Source organism: Uranotaenia lowii, chromosome 2, assembly GCF_029784155.1.
Source record: "Uranotaenia lowii strain MFRU-FL chromosome 2, ASM2978415v1, whole genome shotgun sequence".
NCBI classification, from domain to species: domain Eukaryota; kingdom Metazoa; phylum Arthropoda; class Insecta; order Diptera; family Culicidae; genus Uranotaenia; species Uranotaenia lowii.
Window position 1 is genome coordinate 401067691 of NC_073692.1, and position 23025 is coordinate 401090715.

Below are 23025 nucleotides of genomic sequence, written 5' to 3' on the forward strand. Positions count from 1 at the left end.
GTTAATGTCGCTCCAATCAGCGAAGAGGTTGAATTGACATTGCAGACAATTTATGTCGTCGTGGTCGTTTATGGTATAAAATAGTTTTAGGTCATCAGCATAGCAAAGTTTGGGGATGTCGAGGAGTGACAACACGTTGTTGAAATAAATTAGGAAAATAATCGGTCCTAGATTGCTACCTTGGGGCACATCGGAGGTGGCTGGGAAAACTGCCTGGAAAAGGTGTCACTCGTTCGAACTGTCAATTTACGACCAGTTAAGTAACTGCGGAACCAATTAAGTAGAATCCTAAGCGTTCGATTTTTCCGATGGCAATCTCATGCTTCACCTTGTCCAATGCAGCGGATAGATCGGTATAGATTTCATCAGTTTGAGATTTGGCAGCAAAACTTTAATGCACGAAAAAAGTGAACGTTAGCAACCTACTTGTCGTAAAGCGTTTGGGCATGAATCCGTGCAGATAATTGGAGATGTTATTTTTACAGGACGTGAAAAAAGGATCCAAGACCACCAATTCAAATAATTTTGCAATCGAAAGCCGTCCGGGCCCGTAGAAAAGGAATTCTTGAGCTTCGCTGCTGCTTTAGAGATGACTGCCTCCTCGATTTCAATACCATGTATTGTCAATGAAGTTGAAGTCCGAAGTTTTTGCGCTGGTGATTGGCAACCTTGCCAAACAGCGTCGTTGAACAATTCTTCAAACACCTCGGCGATTGGCAACCCGTTCTTTTGTTTGGTTCCGACACTCGGAAGATGTTTGACAGATGTTTGGTCAACATGGAATGTCGTCAGTGATGTCGCCAGTGATGTCGCCGTCGCTGATGTTGACGAAAACTCCGGTTTGGGGATTCAGCGTCAATATTGAAGAGCTCAATGGCGAAACGTTTCTGACAGCGCTAGCTAAATGTTCTGGCGATGTTGAAGCTGAAGTGAGGATACTGGAAAAGTTTTGGACGAAGAGATCGCAGATTCCATGATCAGAGTTCGCATTGATGATGTCCAAAAACATGTTTGAAGGTATACCAGGTTCTTTACGCTGACTATTTACGTGTTTCCAAAACGATTTTGGGCAAGACTTGAGGTTACTTTGTACGCGACGTAGGTAGTTATGGCAACAACGTTCACTGGCTTTTTTGTAAACGAAGTTAAGTATACACACAAAACTTTCGAGGCCGGAAATTAGCAAAAATTTGCTCAAATTTGACCAGCTATAAACTTAGCAATCAATTTAGCAAATTTTTCGAACTAAAATTTTAGCAAACGAGAGAAAAATTTAGCCGCCGCAACTTTTGCTCACTATTTAGCAAAAACCGGTGGAAAAAAGCCCCGGATCTGAAATTTCAGAATTTATTGTTTTTTCTTTGCAAATTCCGAGGGAATGTTCGATTAATAAATACAATTAATGAATAACTTAACTTTTAATTTATTTTTCACGTTTTTCGGAACTTCATTTACCACTTTTCGTTAAATTGCCAAAGGTCGACTCTCATCAATGAATGCATCTGAGTTGTGCCGGATGCAGCGCGTTGACATGCCAGTAGTGGTCCCTCTTTATTTCGAACTGTTGCAAAAAAACCGTCGTGTTTGCCGGCAGTTGCAACCTGGTAGAAAAAAACAAACAATTTTGAATTTAAAAATCGGAAAATCTGTTCACTCCAAGTTCGGCCCTTACCTGCAGCATCCGGTGTCGATTTGGCCACCGTTTCGTCGTTGAATCAGCCACCAAACGAACCGCAAGCATCGAATTACCGGAACCGCACTGGATCACTTTGGTTTGTTGTTTTCCCCCAACTGGCGGCGGCTGCTGTCTGTACACAAAGCGGCTAGAAAACTTTAATTTTACTAAAATCAAGCAAAATGAACTTTCTTTTTGCTAGAATCAAGTAAATTTAGCTTTTTGCTAACTCAACAGTAAAAAATTATTTTTGCTAACGGAAAGTAACAGCAAATTTTTGCTAAGTGGAGCCCCGAAAGTTTTGTGTGTACACACAAAACTTTCGAGGCCGAAATTTAGCAAAATTTTGCTCAAATTTGACCAGCTAGAAATTTAGCAATCAATTTAGCAATTTTTTTCTGCTCAAATTTTAGCAAATTAGAGAAAAATAAGCCGCCGGCATGTTTTACTAAAATTTTAGCAAAAACCAGTGAAAAAAATCCTGCAGAATCTGAAATTTCAATTTTTTATGTTTTTATCTGCAAATTTTGATGGAATATTCGATTATTTAAAAGATTGCTCGGATAACATCACTTTGAATTTATTTATATTTTTCAAAACACCTTTCACTAACACTTTTCATAAAATGTTTGGATCCTGGAAACGCACCTTCCGGCTAATGAAACCCCAAGCGACCGATCGTCATTCATGCATCGATGATTGTGCCTGATGCAGAAACTCCAGTTGTCCACTTCCGAACTGTTGTAAAAAAACCGTCAATCTTGTCGGAAATTGAAACCTGGTTGAAAAAAAAAACAAACAATTTTACAATTCGAATATCGGAAAATTTGTACACTACTTGATCGGCCCTTACCTGTACGCATCCGGAATTGATCTGGCTATCATTTTGCCACCGCTAGGACCACTAGCATCGCGCTTTCAGAACCGCACCTTATCGCGTCAGTTTATTATTTTTCCCCCAACTGGCGGCGGCTGCTGTCTATAAACAAAGCGGCTAGAAAACCTTCGTTTTACTAATATCAAGTAAAATTGCCTTTTTAATTACTAAAAAGAAGCAAAATTTGCTTTTTGCTATCACATTAGTAAAATAATCCTTTTTGCTAATCGAAAGTAACAACAAAATTTTGCTAAGTGGAGCCTCGAAAGTTTTGTGTGTACATATATGTTCTTGTATATCCTTATTGTAGGATGATTTTTGCTTCTTGTAGTTTCGAAGAGCACTCCTTTTTGCCGTCTTCAGTTGTCCCATTTCAGTCGTGATTCAGGAGATTCTCATATTTCCACCGCTAGAGCATTTTGGAAGGTGGCGATCGATGACATAATTCAGAATGTGTGAGAAGGTATCAGCAGCAGTGTTGGGGTTTGTTAGATCAGTCGATAGTGGCCAGAATGTGAGAGATGTCGTCGAAGTTAGCGTTTTTAAAGTCGAGGTAGAAGGTCGCTGGTTTTTCTACTGTAGAGTTCAGTCTAGTTATTTCAAGTGATGCCAATAGAGCAGTGTGATGTGGGACCACTTGCAATGGTCGGTAAACGAGATCGAACATTGGCAAAGCGAAGGTCTAGCTTATGACCGTATTCGTTCACCACGCCGCAAGATCGCTGTACTCAGGGAGTCCAATATGATGTATGAAGGCGCCGAAAAAGTAGAGCATGCAGGGTCCGGGTACATAAAGCTGCCATGGTTAGAGCACCACTTAAAACCGGGCATATTGAAGTCGCCAATGACAAGTAAGTCATCTTCTGGAGCGCAGAAAGAACTAACTTAGAAGATGCAGCGAGAAAACGACTCAGCGAGGGCAACATCTCTTGAGCGATCGGGTGGCATGTACAGTACACATACGTACAATTTCCGGTCTACAAGATCAATGCGAATCCACACAAGTTCCAGATCGCACCTGGAATTGTTGTCGATGAGCTGCGCTGGGAGATTCGACTTCACGGCAAGTAGCATCCGCCTCTACTTCAGACGACATTTTATACGATCGTTTCACTATATAGTTGGAATTGCGATTCGCAATTCCAATGTTAACGACTTAAGTTACCATTTCTGATACGATTTCATGTTTGCTGAGATATGTGCTCCCAATGCTTAGAAATGGAATTTTAATTTAAATTGAAATACATATCTCAGTTATTTGTGGAACAATTTAACCTTCCAAAGCCGTTCGCTAAATATCCGTTTCGAGGAAATTCGAGTTGTGGTTTGATTTCGTACTCCTGACTGTAAATGTTAACCGATTTCGATGATATTACATTCATTGTGTAGGTAATTTAATCTTGTTACTCAACATTTTAAAATAATGTCGATATGTATTACCAAGATATCAGAAACTGGTTCAGAAAGTAAAAAGTCCGAAAAATCAATTTTATTTTTAAAATACCCTTAACTTCTGATAGCTTTTCTGTATTTAAGTGTTTCATTGATGTTCAAATCGCCAAGAATCCATCTATCCGACAATGTATAGATATGTTGGGGTCCAATGAAAGTTTTTACCGCTATCTCAGATCTTCCGGTGGAAAAAAATCTTACTTTAAAAAAACGACATCCAATTTTGACTTTACTTAGCTGTATTTCATTTCCCAATGAAACCGATTTTCAAAACTCATTTTTAAATTTTTGGTCGTTAATTTGATCATTATTTTCATAGAACATACTTGGTCTGTCAAAATTCCCAGTTCTTCAGCCTATATTGGAATGATGATAAAGATGTTTGAAATGTGCGCTTCGGGTCATATTTATTGACCCGAACAGCTTTTGAGGGTTAAACAAAAACTACATAAAAACATAGCTGTGGGTAAGTGTTGATATGTACAAAACTGAGCATAAATGAATACGGTAATAGAAAACCATCCTCATTCTCACATACTCTCCCATGCCAAATTTGGTTCCATTTGCTTAACAAGTTCTCGTGTTATCGTGTTAAAAAATATGGCGCGCCCCTCTCCTTTTCTCTTTTTTTCCAATGGAAAGAGGTGTACCAAAAAATAACAAAAACATTTCATGCACTCAAATACCCTCCAATGCCAAACTTGGTTCCTTTCGCTTGATAAGTTTTCCTCAATATGAAAGAAGGGAGGGATCTCAATCAATCATAGAAACTTTTCTTCTATCCGAATACCCTCTTATGCCAAATTTGGTTCCATTTGGTCGATTAGTTCTCGAGTTGTGCATTAAAATGTATGGGAAGCCCCCTATCCTTCTTTCTACCAACTCACTAGAAAAAAGGAGGGGTCTAAAACCATTCTAGAAATATTTTTCCTACTCAAATACACTTGCATTTTTTCCGTTTTCTTTATTAATTTTTGAGTTATCCAAACAATTTGTTTGTTTGAGAGACCTCCTCCCTCTTTCCAGTGAACTCATTTTATTTTGTAACCAAAAAAATCACATTTGTGTTTAGCTCCGTTCAAAATTTCCAACGCTTATTGTAATAAACTATCTTGCTTACGACCTTGAAGAAGCCCGGAATTATCGGTGTAGAATATTTAACCTTTGTTTCGGACTATTATTATGTTCCAAGCATCTATACATTTATTCCGTAATGGTCCCGTGAGGGCCGTCTTTAGGGCAAACCGTCGTCGTCTCTGGCTTGCTACCCGATGATTTGACAGCATATCATTAACACTGGCCCATTGGGCGTTTTGAAGGGGGAAGAGTCTGGGTTATCAGGACGAATGTTGAAAGGGGAAAACGTGTATGGACCATTTTTACAAGCTGTGTAAACAATGCTTATGTTAAAACGGCCCCTAATTATAGGCACCGATACAGGTTGCACAGCCCTCTAGTGTTTTCCGATGTCTCCGGTGCATAATGGCCAATATTTGTGGTCATAAAAAATGTCGTCCGCAAAGGTGTCAATGATAATGGTTCGGCTGACCTTGAAGAAACGTTTCTTCCGCATGATACGAAATCGTTAAGTTTTTTTCCCCTTTTTGAACATTTGTATTATTTCAATTTCTTTTAACAAATTGTTTAAAATGAACTTTTTTGGATGAAATTTATAGTTCACATTGTCAATTATATCATTATAGAAAATCGTACAATTCACACCACCCCGGAGTACCTCACTCAACATAGGGTCCAGAACATAACTTCATTTCAGGATTTTACCCCCACGATGATGGCTCAAGTGATGATACTTTCGGTGGAGCTTTTTTTACGATGGGTGTTTATGAACAGAAGCCGGTTTCTTGCACAGTGCCGATATCATCAACTCTCCCGGTGGGACGTGGCCATCAAACCATCGAAGTCCCGAGTCACTCAGTCAGGGCCAAATCATGCGGAGTTTATGCCTTTTATGGCGATTGTTAGGAAAGATTCCATCCAACCCTCCCTCCTCGTGGATCCTATACACGCATCAGGAGGGTGTAACAACTCCTCCCCCGGGAATCCGTGTATAACTCCAACAGAGTGATTGAGTGTTTTTTATGCTGTTCCTTTTGAAGAAACATAGCTATTGCGGCGCACACATTCTGATCGTGGCGCGGTTTTTCAATTGAAAAGATTTCGCGATGAAGATCAAACAACAAGTATTGCCATGTATGTATAGCTGCTCATTTAGAACTCCGAGAGCGCGGGACAAGAATCTACATAATCGAAAACAACAAGTTCTGAGTTTTGATTGACGTTATCGAGCAAAAAATGATAAATGAAGTTAATCGACAGTCAATGGGATTGACTGGTGATGGCAGGGCAGATCCGCGATCATCAATTGGAAGAAGGTTATCGGCCCAGGTATAAAGGAACTTCATCCAAACGCAAACAATTGACCTTTTCCATCAAACATCAATATATACGAGAACAACTCTGCCGAAGAATGTTTCATTTGCATATGCTTTGGAAAGCACTTTACACATATCATCCAAGATAATAGATTCTAGCGAATTCCAGAAGTCAATTTATTCGGTTGTTATGGTTATGAGATTCCTTACTAAAAACATGTGTTCATGTACGAGAAGAAGCTCTGCCCCATAATGACCACCAACAACGGGGGCTCTGACGAATCGTGATAATCGACACTCATCGATTGTGTTGTAATTTTGCGTATTTATTTCTCGCGGGCAGACATAAAAGTATAGGTACGGGGACCTGCTGAGTTGTATCGAAGGCACGAGTGCACTAATTATTTTGCTACCAATTTATTAAAACACCGAAGGGCAAACCACACGCTTTGAGAGGAATGAAGCAAAGACCAGTTCAGTTGGGCTTATGTGATTTTGTACTATAGGCACTTGGCTTGTACTTGCTCCCACTTGTTGCACCTGGTAATAAGTATGCAGCAGTGGCCATTACTTTAATGCATAAAAAATCACTATTCATCCAGAGCCACCGGTCTTATCTGTTAAATTTAATTTGTTTTCAATCCTTCCTAATAACACCGGATTTGATAAAAAATTATGCATGTCAATTTACTTTTCAACATAAGTTCAAATTCATATTTAGGAACACATTGGCACACCTACCTACGTAAGGGTCCGGCGCCGATCCTCCGACGCATAAGACCGACATAAAAGATCTCCACTGTTGGCGACAGACTACGCCGCCACGAGCTACTGGGCTTGCCTCTTCTTCGATGATTCCACTCAAGCGCCTCCCTGCAAATCCCGTTTCATCTCTTCGCAGCGTGTGCCCAATCCATCTCCAATCTAGATTTCTGGCGCATTTTGAAGACAGCGGCGATGTATTTGACGTTTGTGTTGAAAACTCTGATTTTCGTTCGTAGCCAGATCTGGCGTGACCGGCAGATGTTTCTGGCTTTTCCGACCCGGGTTTCGGTCGATTGGAAGGATTCACTGTGTTGATATCCATCGACTTGGTCTTCCCGACATTGATTTTGAGACCTGCTGCCTTGGAGAGTTTGTTGAGATCGTCGAGTTTCCTGGCTTAGGTCGTTTTGCTTCTCCATTATCAAAGGATTCTACGGCAATTCTCGGTTTGGTCTACAGTCAATCGATCCAGTCAAGATCTCATCCATTACGATGAGAAAGAGTAGCGGTGATAAGATACATCCTTATCTCACTCCAGCAGTTACCGAGAATAGATCGGACAAGACACCGTTGTGCAAGACCTTGCACGAAAATGCCTCTTACTGTGCTTCAATGACATGGACTACTTTGGATTGACTCATCGTCGTCTAAGAGCAGCTCAAATGTTTTCGGTCAAATGCTTTTTCGAAAACAAACGAACACCATCAGAAGAGAGTCCTGAAATTTGTTGATTTGTTGCAAACTGCAACGCTGCAACTTGCATTACAATTCGTAGCGTTGTGATGTGGTCCACACATGATCGTCCGGGTCGGAATCCAGCTTGTTGCCGACGAAGAGTAGCGTCGATCTTCTCCTGGATTCTGCTCAGGATCACTTTGCAGAGAACTTTAAGGGTTGTACAGATTTACGCTATGCCACGCCAGTTACCGCACTCTGTCAAGTCTCCTTTCTTCAGGACCTTTACAAGGATACCCTTCATCCAGTCGGCCGGGAATGTTGCAGTATCCCAGATGTCATCGACAAGTTGGCGTAGATTTGTTTTTTTTTTTTTTTTTTTAATTTTAAGACCCAGGGCTGGAAATGAAAATTTAAAAAAAATCAAATATGAAATTGATCAAATGACAGGTAACAAAATCTGTTTCTTTACAATGATCATTATTAAAACTTTTTTTTAAAGTCTTGAAGAAAGTTTTGCATTGAACAGGTTTACAAATTTTATCTAACAAACAATAATTTTGTTGATTTTGTTGGGCGCTGGTTCAGATTTTTACCTAACACAATTACAACTCTCTTCAAAAAGCGCTTAGTTTATTGCGAAGAAAAGAAAAAAAAAATCTGCAGTAAACTTCTATTTTCCAGACCTGGGTAAAGACCATCTGTCGGTTGGCAAAAATAAATAGGTTTCTATGAACAATTGCCATGTCGAATTTCAAAACCCGACCATATTGTGGTGGAGTAGAGTTAGAATTGTTATAATATATAAACTTTGTATGCATTGAATCATTGGGATCAACATGTGATCCGTTGAGATGTAACCAAATAAACAAATGAACTTAAGAATTATTTGTCAATTGATGGTTTATAAATTAAATCAATTTAAGCGACCATTTCTAGTTATGTTTATACTAAGTAATGTTTCACTAAAAACTTTTAAATGGTTTAAAATTTATGTTAATTCGTTATTGTTTCTAACCGTATGAAGATTAAATCAGGGTTACGTGAAACATTACTACGAAATGGTCGCTTAAATTGATTTAACCATCAATCTATATATATAAAAATGAATTTCTGTCTGTCTGTCTGTCTGTCTGTCTGTTCCCTATAGACTCGGAAACTACTGAACCGGTTTGCGTGAAACTTGGTAGGTGGAAGTATTGGAGGCAGGGGAAGGTTCCTATTATGGTTTGAGACCCCTCCCTGTATCGTGAAGGGGGGGAGGGGCCTCCCAGGCAAAAGTCAATTTTTCGCATAAATCGGGAACGCATCAAGTAAATGGTATCAAATTTTGCATGGGGTGGTATTTGGGAACAAGGAATATTTCTATGAATATAAGGTACCCCTCCTTCCTCTCAGTGGGGTGATAGGATGGGGGGAGGGGGGCTACCTTACAATTTATCATACAACTCGAAAACTAATCTAGATATTGGAACTTTGGCATGGGAGGGTATTTTGATACGAGTAATATTTCAATGATTATTTTAGACCCTTCCCTCTTTGCAGTTGAAAGGGGGAGGGGACTCTTTCATTTTTTTTACACAACTCAAAAACTAATAAAGCAAATGGAACCAAATTTGGCATGGGAAGGTATTTGGATACGAAAAATATTTCTATGATTATTTGAGACACCTCCCTCTTTCCAGTAGGGAGATATAAAGGAGGGAGGAGCCCTCTTTTAAATTTCAATGTATACAAAGTTTATATATTATAACAATTCTAACTCTACTCCACCACACATATATTTTGTAAATTGGTCAAATAAAAAAAACCCTAAAAACAAGACGAAGAACGTAACCCCAAATAAAAGCAAACAAAAATGGCAAATAATCCAAAAATGGCAAAAATGATAGTAATAACCTAAATCTATATATATAAAAATGAATTTCTGTCTGTCTGTCTGTCTGTCTGTCTGTCTGTCTGTCTGTCTGTCTGTCTGTCTGTCTGTCTGTCTGTCTGTCTGTTCCTTATAGACTCGGAAACTATTGAACCGATTTGCGTGAAACTTGGCAGGTGGGGGTATTGGAGGCTGGGGAAGGTTCCTATTATAGTTTGAGACCCCTCCCTCTCTCATGAAGGGAGGGAGGGGCCTCCCAAACAAAAGTAAATTTTTTGCATAACTCGAAAACCCATCAAACAAATGGTATCAAATTCGGCATGGGGTGGTATTTGGGAACGAGGAATATTTCTATGAATATAGGGTACCCCTCCCTCTTCTCAGTGGGGTGATAGGAAGGGGGGAGGGGGGCTACCTTACAATCTTTCCATTTAACTCGAAAATAATCAAGATATTGGAACCAAATTTGGCTTGGGAAGGTATTTGGATACGAAAAATATTTCAATGATTATTTGAGACCCCTCCCTCTTTCCAGTAGAAAGGGGAAGGGGGCCTCTTTCATATTTTTTACAGAACTTAAAAACTAATAAAGCAAATGTAATCAAATTTGGCATGGGAGGGTATTTGGATACGAAAAACATTTCAATGATTTTTTGAGATCCCTCCCTCTTTCCAGTAGGGAGATATAAAGGGGGGAGGGGGCTTCTTTTATAATTTTTTAAATAACTCAAGAGTTAATTAAGCAAATGGAACCAAATTTGGCATGTGCGGGTATTGGGGAACGTGATATGTTCTAATGATTGTTCGAGACTCCTTCCTTCTTCCAGCGGGGAGAAAGGAAAGAGAGAGGGAAGCTTCAGATATTTTTTAGGGGAAAAGTTCATATAACGCCCCATGTGGCTAATACGCGCCACCCTTTTTTTGAAGAATCTGAAGCATTTTAAGTCTGCAAAATATTACCAATTTGTTCTAAATGCTGTGGTTGGTCATGGCAAGTATGAATTATTCCTTAAAATGCTCCTGTGTCGTGATAATTTCACAATTTAGGTTTTTCTTCATTTAGATCTAAATTTTAAAACACTTTCAATAAGGTGTCACCAAGCAGAGAAAAACGAATAAGACAATATTTTCTGACACATCGATAGAGGAGAATCTAAACTACGATTTAATGCTAAAAAATTATACCGAACTCGCTATGGTATGCTTTTTATGGGTATGTTTTATCACGGCCCAAGCGCTCGTTATAACGCGCCAATCATAGTAGGCTGAAAATAGCATTAATTTTTCAAAAGGGCCAATTTTTATTGAAAATGAACAAAAAGTCTAAAACCTTATTTTGAGCGTTAATTCAACCCGAAAAATCTACTTTTATTTTTTTTTTTTAATTTTGATTAGTCCATTTTGATTTTATTTTCATTCAAAGTTGGTGTAAGTATTGGTGTGTTTTCGGTCTTCGGCTGCTTTCGGATGTGTTCGGCTGCTTGGCGCGTATTGAATACACGGCGGCGCGTATTTGCAACACAGTTTTGTTCTGTGGCTTTGAATAAGGTTTTTAAAAATCAAGTTTTTGAAGCAACTATAGCGATTTGAGTAATAAAAAATCATAGGCATTTGTAGAAAACTATTTCCTTCTACGATTGCACCCATTTTTAGCGCAATTTGTACGTGGAATACAAAGAAAATCAGCGATTCGCTTAGGTGGCGCATAATAGGGCATGTTCCCCTACTGCATAACTCGAGAACTACAAAATCAAATGGAACCAAATTTGGCATCGAACAATATTTGGGTACGAGAAATGCTTCTATGAATATTTTGTATACCTCACTCCTTCAAAGAGGTGGATGAAAAGGGGGAGGAGAGGTCTCCCTTACAATTTTGACTATAACTATAGAACTGATCGAGCAAATGGAAACATATTTGGCATGTTAGGGTATTTGGATACGAGAAATGTTTCTATCAAAAATTGAAGCCCCACCTTTTTATCAGCGGAAAGATATAACGGGGGATGATTTTTTTTGTATAACTCGAGAATTCATCGAGCAAATGAAACCAAATTTGGCATCGAAAAGTATTTGAGTACGAAAAATACTTTTATGGTACTTCCTTTCAAGTTTATGCATAGCTCAAGAATTTACTACGCGAATAAAATCAAATTTGGCATGGGATGGAATTTCAATACGGGAAATTTTTCTGTGGATAAAACTTAACATGGAAAATCATTTTGGTATGATTCTATGTTTATCTGACACATTATCCTCCTTTCAGTGAGTAGGTATATAGGAGAAGGGAGGTGAGCCCAATAATACATCAAGATTCAGAAAATTAGTTTAAGTCATATTTGTGTTGCAATTCGAAACTCCAGTTGCAGCTCTCATTTTATAGCGGTTGCTTATGAATTATGTTATAATTTGATTTAAAACAATGCCAACAAAACAATAAAAATTTGAATAATTTCTGAAAATATCATTTGTTTTTGAAAGGTGTAGCAAAGCACACCGGGTCAGCTAGTACCTAATAAAAACACCAAAAATAATGAAAATCATAAATGATAAAAATAACAAAAAAAAAACAAATATTTCAAAAATGCCAAAATTGACAAAATCGACAAAAATGACAAAAATGACAAAAATGACAAAAATGACGAAAATGACAAAAATGACAAAAATGACAAAAATAACAAAAATGACAAAAATGACAAAAATGAAAAAAATGACAAAAATGACAGAAATGACAAAAATTATAAAAAATACAAAAATGACAAAAAAAATTTTTATGCACTGTAGCAAAAATTGAAGCTGAAGATTAACTTAAACAAATTAGTGTAAAACCGAGTCTTTTTGAAAAAATTATGACGCGTTCAATCTTAAATTTAAAAATATTTAAAGTAAATACATCAATATGAACGGCCCTAAAATTGGATTCAACACATCGATTAGGCTTCATGATTTTTCGAATAAAAAAGTCAGGTTTTCTTTACTACAGCGAGCGAAATAAGAATGGTACCACTTTGTGTTTTGTATGTTGTATGTTGTATGTTGGTAATCCACCATGGGTGCACGGATTCACCGCAGTTTTACCAAAGTATGAACACCTCTGCATTCTTTGTATTAACAGTTCGGCATATCTCTAATGCAGAATTTTCCATACCCGGCACCATGGCTTCGTGTTATCTGTTGTGGCTGTGTGTACTTCGTGTCAATGTTGGTATTTGTTTTGGATGAATGTTTCAATTACTTCCGTAACCACTCAAAAATTTATATAAAAAAAACCATTTTTATAAATTTTCATCAGATATTCCGGCATCCGTGTATATACCTGGATAGTTGGCAAGTGATTGACCATTCTACATATACATAGTTATATGAAAATTTAATTTTTAAATAACCAAGAGATCTTACCTTGTTGTCGTCACTCTACTTACCTTACCTTATACCCTCACTTGTTTTTTTTCTTCGGACTAATTTTTTCCCTATATTCAAAGCAAAAGTAGCCAAATTTTCTTTCTGATTGGAGCTATAGAACCTCGCTTCCAATATGCCACCTCGATTCTTTTTCCCTCGTTGGCACCTTTTCACCTCACTACATCTCCGGGGACAGATTTTATTCCGCACTCTTCACCCGGTCGCTTTCTACAGGCTCTCTCAGAACCGATTAGGCGCTCTTCTCCATTTCACTTCTCACTTTCTTCCCACCCACTTCTTTTCGAATAATCGAATTGCCGTTTGCCACAACTCTTTTTCTACTGCCGATTCTCGCTGAATTTCTTCAATCAAAGCAAGCCGGGTTGTCCCACCACACACACTCTTTCCTCCACTTCTCTCCGAATCGCCGTTCGCCCACACAACTTTTTGGCTCGGTCGAATCACGCTTTATTAAAGAAAACCAAGCAAGCCGGGTTTTCCACTGCACTTCTGCTTCTACCCACATTTTTCATGCCCCATCTAGCTGTTCCTCTTCACCTTCCGCACATTTTTTAAATATTTCCTAACTTTTTTCTCAGCGCTTTCTATTTCCACCATCGCTTTTTCACATTATCACCTTCAAAACTGCATTTGGGTTTCAAAAACTTCCTCTCCTCTGATCCACTGATTATAATTCCCCCCCTCCTGATTGATTTTAAGCAGCTTTTATCAGCTTTCACTTCACTTTAAGCACGTATAATTGATACCCATTCACAATATGTAGCTCCTTTCAAGAAATTTTCTTTTTCTTTCTACCAATATTTTTCCCATTGCTTTCCACACATAACACACAATTTGACTTCACCCGTCCCCTAGCTTTCAAATGGAATTTCATTTTTTTTTAGAATTTTATATGACGCCATTTTGACAAGACGTTCGAAGCTCGCTGGCAGCGATGGAAATGAAATGAATATGATGCGATAAAGGTTTTATCCTGAACTGTACACTTAGCGATCTGTACAAGTAGCGAACAAACTTGGTTCCTTTCAATCCATAACAAATCGCAAGCTGAAATGCTGCACGGAGAATGAGTGTCGATAACATTTTTGACTTGTGACAGTCGAAGATTCTGTTGGTCCTCTGACTGTCGGAATGACATTTTTGAATTTTTGATTCCGTGACTGTCATGGAAAAATTTAAAAAATGTCATGATGCGACACATGAATAAAAAGCTCTTGACCTGTACATGATGGGAATTGATAGGAAAAGTGGTTCGGGGCCATCTGGTCCTGGCCACGGCCAATCTGGCCAGTTCCAGAATCCGAAAAAACAAAATGATCAGATTTTAGCTTGCGACACATCAATAGAAAGCTCTTGATCTGTACATGATGGGAATTGATAGGAAAAGTGGTTCGGGGCCATCTGGTTCTGGCCACGGCCAATCTGGCCGGTTCCTGAATTCGAAAAATCAAAATAATCACATTTTAACTTGCGATACATCAATTGAAAGCTCTTGACCTGTACATGATGGGAATTGATAGAAAAAGTAGTTCGGGGCCATCTGGTCCTGGCCACGGCCAATCTGGCCAGTTCCGGAATCCGCAAAATCAAATTGATCAGATTTTAGCTTGCGACACATGAATAGAAAGCTCTTGATCTGTACATGACGGGAATTGATAGGAAAAGTGGTTCGGGGTCATCTGGTCCTGGCCACGGCCAATCTGGCCGGTTCCGGAATCCGAAAAATCAAAATGATCAGATTTTAACTTGCGACACATCAATAGAAAGCTCTTGATCTGTACATGATGGGAATTGATACGAAAAGTGGTTCGGGGCCATCTGGTTCTGGCCACGGCCAATCTGGCCGGTTCCGGAATCCGAAAAATTAAAATGATCAGATTTAACTTGCGACACATGAATAGAAAGCTCTCGATCTGTACATGATGGGAATTGATAGGAAAAGTGGTTCAGGGCCATCTGGTCCTGGCCACGGCCAATCTGGCCGGTTCCGGAATCCGAAAAATCAAAATCAGATTTTCACTTTCGACACATGAATAGAAATGGAACAATGATTATATGGAAAGTTAAAATTGAAACATCAAATGTTTTATTACATGTTCATTGTGTTTTAATAAACTAAATATATTTTGGATAAAAAAAAATTTACTATTGCAAACCCTATCGAAAATTTCGCTTTTTAAAATACACTTTTTTATATCCTTTTATGTAAAACGCCTTCATGTAGGCAACGAAATTCAATTTCTTGAATTTTTCGAATTAATTATTTGTGCACCTTTTAAACTTGGAAAAGGACGAAATTCAATACAATTATGCATTCTCATTGTAATTTGGGAACCAGAAACTTTTCTCAAAGGGTAACAGCATTCTAAATTTGAGCGAAAAACACGTGGTCTGGCAGGCATTCTGCCTCAATTTTGATTTATTTTAGTTAAAATTTGGGGGAAGTTAATAAAATACATTGAAACATACATTGAAATATTTATAAAAAACGCTAAGCTGTAGTTTCATCAAACTTCGCAGGCAGGTTTACCATATATTACCATATATATATTAACCATGCAAAACTTAAGATCTTTCTATTCATGTGTCGCAAGATAAAATCTGATCATTAAGATTTTTTGGATTCCGGAACGCGCCAGATTGGCCGTGGCCAGGACCAGATGGCCCTGAACCACTTTTCCTATCAATTCCCATCATTTGCAGGGCAAAAGCTTTCAATTGATGTATCGCAAGTTAAAATCTGATCATTTTGATTTTTCGGATTCCGGAACCGGCCAAATTGGCCGTGGCTAGGACCAGATGGCCCCGATCCACTTTTCCCATAAATTTCCATCATGTACAGGGCAAGAGCTTTCTAATCATATGTCGCAAGTTAAAATCTGATCATTTTAATTTTTCGGATTCCGGAACCGGCCAGATTGGCCGTGGCCAGGACCAGATGGCTCCGAACCACTTTTCCCATAAATTCCCATCATGTACAGGGCAAGAGCTTTCTATTGATGTGTCGCAAGTTAAAATCTGATCATTTTGACAGTCGTTTTCGTACTGATGAATGTCGCTCTAGGCATCCCTGCTTATTAGTAAGAAAATCATTATCTTTGACGAAACGATTATGATAGGATGGCTTCTGTTCGTCAGATGTACATTTTCCGATAAACTCTTTATACCCAGTTGTGCACTTTGAGATCCACATCTTGTGGTCAGCGCACACTACAAGAGAAATATGGTAAGAAGGAGAGCGTAAAGTCTGAACCAACACGGATAGTATTTAGATGGTGCTCTTTTGAGATACTTGTAACTCGTATCTCACAGAGGTCTGTTTGCAATTGTGAGAGGAGTATGTGAGTGTCGTCGACAGGCAACGATGTCAATGCATCGTAGACGAGGTTTGTATGTATTCAATTATCGCTAGAAGCGATTTTTTCCATCGCTGCTCGCTGGTTTCATTTAAAACCCCAAATCATCATCGTTATTTACACAAAAGATGCTCAAAAGAAATATAAGTAGCTATTTACAGGTCATGCCATTGCACTTTTTCGATTTCAATACCGTTAACAACCGAACACTTTTTCATTATTTTTAATTCCGTACGCGAATCGCGGAGTAAATGTAGGAGCGAACCGTTCGCATCGAGGGCACTGAGCAAACTGAGAATGGTACCACTTTGTGTTTTGCTTGTTAAAATGTGAATGATTATAAATCATATATGTGTATCATATAAATCATCATTCAGAAATAAGAATAGTACCACTTGTGTTTTTCAACAAAAACAAGTTTATTTCTAAAAATTTACTGTGTAAAAGTGAATTATGATGCTTTTACAATTTATTTGAATAGATATCTGCATTTTAAAGAGTTTTCTAGAACTCCAAAGGTTTTCAAAGGTATTAAAGAGGGTTTTAAGAGATGCTCCTCTAGCGCATAGGAATTTGATATTTGAGCTATAATACTTTATCAAACTGCTTGATTTCTTTATTAACATTCATCAGTATGATGCAAAATGAGCAAACATAGATTTGAGGCTGAATTTAAATCCAAAAAACACTAATGTTTTTAAATAGTCAAACAATATTTCTCTGGTTTTAAGTCATAGATGGCAGCACTTTCTTGCAATAATACCAAATTGATGCCCATTTTCGAATATCCGGGATTAATTCAGGTGTGCTAGATGATTTTGGTCAAGAAATAAGTATTTGGTCGAGTGAACGCCTTGAAAATTGTAAAATCACTAAATCAAAAAATAAGAATTGCATCAAGGTCCGACCGAAGGTGGGCCGATAATCGAAATAATATTGTACTTTCCAATGGAGCTTGATGGACCAGATGGCTAGCAATATTATTGGTACATTATTGTGCTGATGATTTTTTTTTTGCAAATCCGGAAAAGCTTTCTTCAGCGTGAACTCCAACAAAACTGTGTTGAAAAACAAAATCGAAATAATAAAATTGGGCCTAAATAAACCTGGAAAATCAATATTGAGATTTAATTTAGTTTTAACTGAAAGATAGTGTTGCCATCTACGATTTGAAAATGGAAAAAGTGTGGTTTATAGAAGAAAAAAAACTAAGTTTTTGCATTCCAACCTGTTTTTTGCTGATTTAAAATAAACCCAGAATGTTTGGTCATCATTTCACGTCATTTTAATGAAGAAAGTAAGTAGTTTGATAAATAATTACAGCTCAAATATCAAATTCCTTACAGCATCTCTTTAAACCCCTTTTTAATACCTTTGCTCTGCGACGTAGTTCCACCTCTCCGCGGCCGTGGTGCAGAGTGGAAACGTGTCTGCAAGTCCGGCGTATTGCAGATGTACTACCAAGAGAACTACACCAAACCCACTAGAGGCCGTCGACGGGTCTGCCAAACCCGCGCGGAAGAAGTGGTGCACCCGGGTACTTAGGTACCAGTACTTGGGTGTGTGCGTGATGGTCCAACACGCTTTCGGGGGGTCATGGCCCTGATACGCGGACGTGACCGGAGGGAGAGCGATCGCCAACTTTGCGCTTCGGTGGGTATAGACCCGATTCGCAAAATGAGTAGATGCGCAAAGTGGTGGCCAATGGTGGGCCGATCACTTAGGGACGTGTTTATACGTCAGTGTCCGAGAGGCACATTTTGCCGGAGGTGTCAGGGTTCGACACGCGCTTCGGGAATTGTTGCACCTGAACCGCGAGTGTGACCTGATGAGGGCAGTCTATAGCTCGATCTGCGCTTCGTGTGGTCAAGCGCCCGACTTGAAGATCGGGTAGTAGCGCTGAGTGGTGACTCAAGTCAACACTATTTGTGAGTTCGGAGGAGTCTGAGTCCTACACGTGGCTTAGGGGGCTTACCCCTCCTACCCGCGTGTTTGAACAGAGAAAGTGTCGTCGACAACTCGCTTTGTGTTTCTGGATCGCTGTGTGGGACCTCATTCACACGATGAGATGTCGGGTCCTAACTCGTCAGAGGAGGGATTGCGCATCGAGTTGTGTTAGAATGAGGTATTGCTGATAGAGGATTCGGAAACGAGTATTGCCTTGGAGCGCACTAGCGCGAATTGACCTCCCACTATTGAAGTAAAATGTGTCAAACAGTTCGAGGTGGGAACAAAGGTCAGTGGCCCCAGGTGGACTTTATGGCGTAGGGGGTACAGTGTTCCTTAGCATTGTATCATGAGTCGTCCAATTGCACCCATGGACCCAGAGTAGCAAACTGGGGGGACGCGGTGGCTCGCCGCGCCTTGCAATGCACTCCGTAAATTGGATTTACCACCAACTAATAAAAAAAAATACCTTTGAAAACCTTCGGAAATCTAGAAAACTCCTTAAAATAGAGTTATCTATTCAAATAAATCGTAAAAGCATTATTATTCACTTTTATACAGTAGATTTTTAGAAATAAACTTGTTTTTTTTGAAAAACACAAGTGGTACTATTCTTATTTCGCTCACTGTATTTCCCGTGCAAACTGCTACCATGTCGAATTCCAGATCAGAGTTTTGCGCCCAAAAGGTAGTCCATAGCCGTTTGTTCCAATTTTGGTCCAATATAAGCCAGTACATATGTTTAAGATAATCAAATGCAACAATGTTCCTGGGGCTCAAAATAAGTAGTTTCCGCATTGCTCCAGCTCTCTGGTCAATCTACAGAAAACTATATTTACATTTTAAACAGTTTATAGCGACATACTACGTATGGTTGAATACACAAATAAGCACATTGAACACTAATGAACTTTGCAACAAAAAGGCCTTCAGTCTAAAACATTTCAGATTAAGCTTGCCAGATTGCCAGGTTTTATCTGGGCATGTCCGTGTATACTCAATGTTGAAATTTAAAAAATGTGCAGTCCGGCCCGGTTATCAGGAAATCTTCGAAAAAAGCCCAGTTTTTTCGAGATTTATTCGCATTACTCCACCCACAAATCTGACTCCACTCCAAAACATAGCAACTGGGTTAAGAAGCGTTCTTTGAGCACGTTATAACGATATTAATATTTTTCGAGTGAAGAAAATATTTTTAAGTAAGGTCTAAATTATGGGTGGCCAACATTTTTAACAAGCAGGCCAAATTTCGGAAATGTGATTGGGTGGGGGCCAAAAGAACAAATGTTTCTGGAGTACTGAAATAAAAAAGTAATAACAGATTTTTGAAAAAAGCCATATAAAACATTTGCCTAGGGCACATCGAGTATAGATTCATCTAAATAAGTCATTTTTGTTACTTGCATATTTTTTTAAACACTCCATTTGGAAAATTGTAGAAATATTTCGCAATAAGAAATGAATAATCCCTCTCAACTAATGTATATACGCCAATCTTTTCAAGGGATTTAAAACCTACTCGGTGTATTCATCCCAGAAATGTCAAATCGCGTGACTAAAACGGTCGTTTATTCAATTTTATGGTCAACAAGTATAAAAATTGTCCGCACTTTTTGCAAACTTTTCAAATTCACCTTTCTCCATAAAAAAGATTGAAAGAAAAATTTAAAAAGAAAAACGCAAAATGGAATTGATGAAAAAATGTTAAGTTTGCAAGCTCTTGACATTTAAAAGAAAAATTTGTTCAATGAACTTTAGTTATTGATTTTTCAATGTACGGACCTCAACCTTAACTCAATTCTACTGTTTTAAATTTTTCCAATATCTCGATTTGAAAAGTGTATTGGGAAAGGCATTTTTAAATAGAATGATTACGAATTTGATCATTTTATAACAATTGCACTTTTTTAAATTAACAATTTTGCTTTTTTCAAAATTGATGTACATAAATACAGAACTCGTTCCCAATTAAAAAGTATTTGGATTTGGCTTAATTTTCATAAATAAACCTTTTTCTTTTTTATAATTTTAATTATGATGTTGATATAATTCGATTATTTTTGACGATTTTCATACGATTTTTATACGATTTTTATCTTCTTAAGGCTATCCAAACTCCCCAATATTGAAACTAGAGTCCGCTAGAATGCTCGTCATACTAATGATATGTAAACACCGAAACCCAATCGGAAAATATTTGAAAAATGTGTGATGGAATTTACAGATACTGTGTGAAATGCCAGACAGTTTTGATAATTTAAAAACTGTAACTTTCTTTGTATTCAGTGACAGTAATTTTTATTGAAAAATTATTTGAGGCCCTCAGAGCCGAAGAGGTTTTCTCGAAATTAGTTTTCACACACTTTTAGCCCTTTGGCTTAAATCGATTCAAAGCGAGTTTCAGGTCTTTGATTAGAATTTAGTTAGTGTAGATTCAGATATATTTGTCCAAATGATTTATGCAAACCGAGAAAAACGTTCAATTCTTAGAGCATATAGTTTTTCCTAAAAAAGCTTCGTGGGCCACAAAAAGTTTGATTTGGCCACCTATGGTCTAAATGCTGATGGGTCAAGATTTTTTCCGGAATCCTAGCAGAATCCCTTGAATGTAAAGCTTTAGAAAAAGTCAAATTCCGGATAAAATAGAACAAGCGAAAAAAAAACTATTTTCAATCAAACAATGAATGAAAGGACGAGTTAAATTTGAAAAAAAATTGGTAAATAATCAAAAACGGCTGTTTAAAAATTTAAAAACTTTTATCAAATTTTGGATTTTAAATTACTCTGAACTTCAAAGGTTCGTGAAATTTTAAAAAATATGCAAATATTATTGTTTTTTGTAAAATAACCATAACTTCTTCAATTTTCAACCGATTTTGATAAACAACAACTTGATATCTTTGTTTTGAATCGAAATTTTAGGGTTCAAAAAAATCAAATTTAAAAAATATTAACCTCGAGTCAAAGCTGTTGATAAAATAAAATTATCTTTGAAAAAAATGCATTTTTTATAACTTTTTCTATTACAACTTAACTAATATCAACGAAACTGTTGATCATACGCAAAACTGAAGTTCAGATGATCAATAGAAAATTTATTCACCTTCAATATTCAAAAAAAAAATATTTCAAGTTAATGTTAGGCAGTTCGTGATATTTGAATATAAGTACAAGTACTTTTTTTATTTTTCCAAAATCTAATATTTGGAGCATAACTCAAGAACTGTTGTACTGAGATTTTTTTGGAATTTCATTTTCACGATTCACGAGGTTCACGATTTTTTAAAATTTTTGTTAACTAGTGAAATCATTGAATTAATTTATGTGTTACATCAATTAAAAAGCAATTAATAATGTATCGCAGTTGTTCAACTAGCGCAGTGAGTTTCATACATTTAAATTATAGGTACTTGAAAAAAGAAGACCATAACAATTCTATTGCTGCGGCCGGGGTGTGAAGTAATTCAAGCTTTCAGCTTTACTTTGCTTTACTTGCTACACTTGTCATCAAACGTATTTTATGCACAATAAATCACCAATAGGTCACTAAATCTTTACCCGACCTATAATTGTGTAACAACACCGCATTGGTACTTATTGCTGTACCAAAGACCGACCTCATGTGGAGGGGTCTAACTAATCCTAATTGAAATGTTCCCCGACCCATTTATTTGCATACATATGTATGGTATAGTGATCGTATAACCGGGCAGTACCACATTATGCAACACAACAACAATCTCTGGCGCGCCACTTTTGGTCATCTCTCTTGGAGTTGATCGGATTTCAATTAGGATTGCTCAGTTCGACTTCCCAGGAGTGGACCAATGGCACTTGCATTCCTATAGAGTGCTGTATGTATAACACCAACTGCTGCCCTGCCATAAATATTCATAATCCTTCAGTAGGGTTCCTTCAGCTATGGTTTTTTTTTCTAACACTCGAAGAGAATGTTCCCTCAAACACTCAATAAACTTTACTACACACCGCTGAGGTGTGCTTTTCTACATTTCTATTGGGCGATATAAAACTATGGGCACGAGTTGGCAAAAACACAAACATGATTTATTCTTATAGTCCATCAAATGTCGTTTGAAACAAGGATCGGAAATCAGATTGAGGAGGAGTGATCTAGTGTAGTAAAACATTGAAACGAAACGCATATTCTGCCCGTATTTTTTCAAACAGATTTATCCCAAGAGTTGTGCTAGTTGTCACGATTGGTTGTTAGATGCTTTAGATTCATTTTCCGTACACTTCTGAACGGAGATCTGCAAAAGTCAGGTGGGCGTCACCCAACAAAAAACGAAGTACAACAATGTTTTTTGTTTTGTTTTTTGACGGTCGCCATGTAAATAAATTCGAAAAATGAAACAGGAAACCTCATCATAGCGTTTTTAACGGTCGCCATGTAATACGATTCATGAAACCTCAAATTACTTCAAAGAAAAAAGTGATGATTCCGAAACACGATACTCATGAATAATTGAAGGAATAGAAAATCTCTCTTCACGAATCTTTTTTATGTAAACACTTATTGGCCATCGGAAAAAAGACTGATTTCAATGAATGATTTTTCTTTTATG

The 23025-nt window shown here is 37.8% G+C and overlaps 1 long non-coding RNA gene across 1 annotated transcript; it reads right to left on the reverse strand.

The window, feature by feature from the left end:
- Nucleotides 1–1407: 1407 nt before the first annotated feature.
- On the reverse strand, nucleotides 1408–2027 carry LOC129741001 (uncharacterized). The gene is made up of 2 exons (XR_008736411.1): nucleotides 1673–2027; nucleotides 1408–1601 (listed from the first exon to the last, which is right to left on the reverse strand). It is a non-coding gene; the product is annotated as an uncharacterized LOC129741001 (long non-coding RNA).
- Between the last annotated feature and the right edge of the window lie 20998 nt (nucleotides 2028–23025).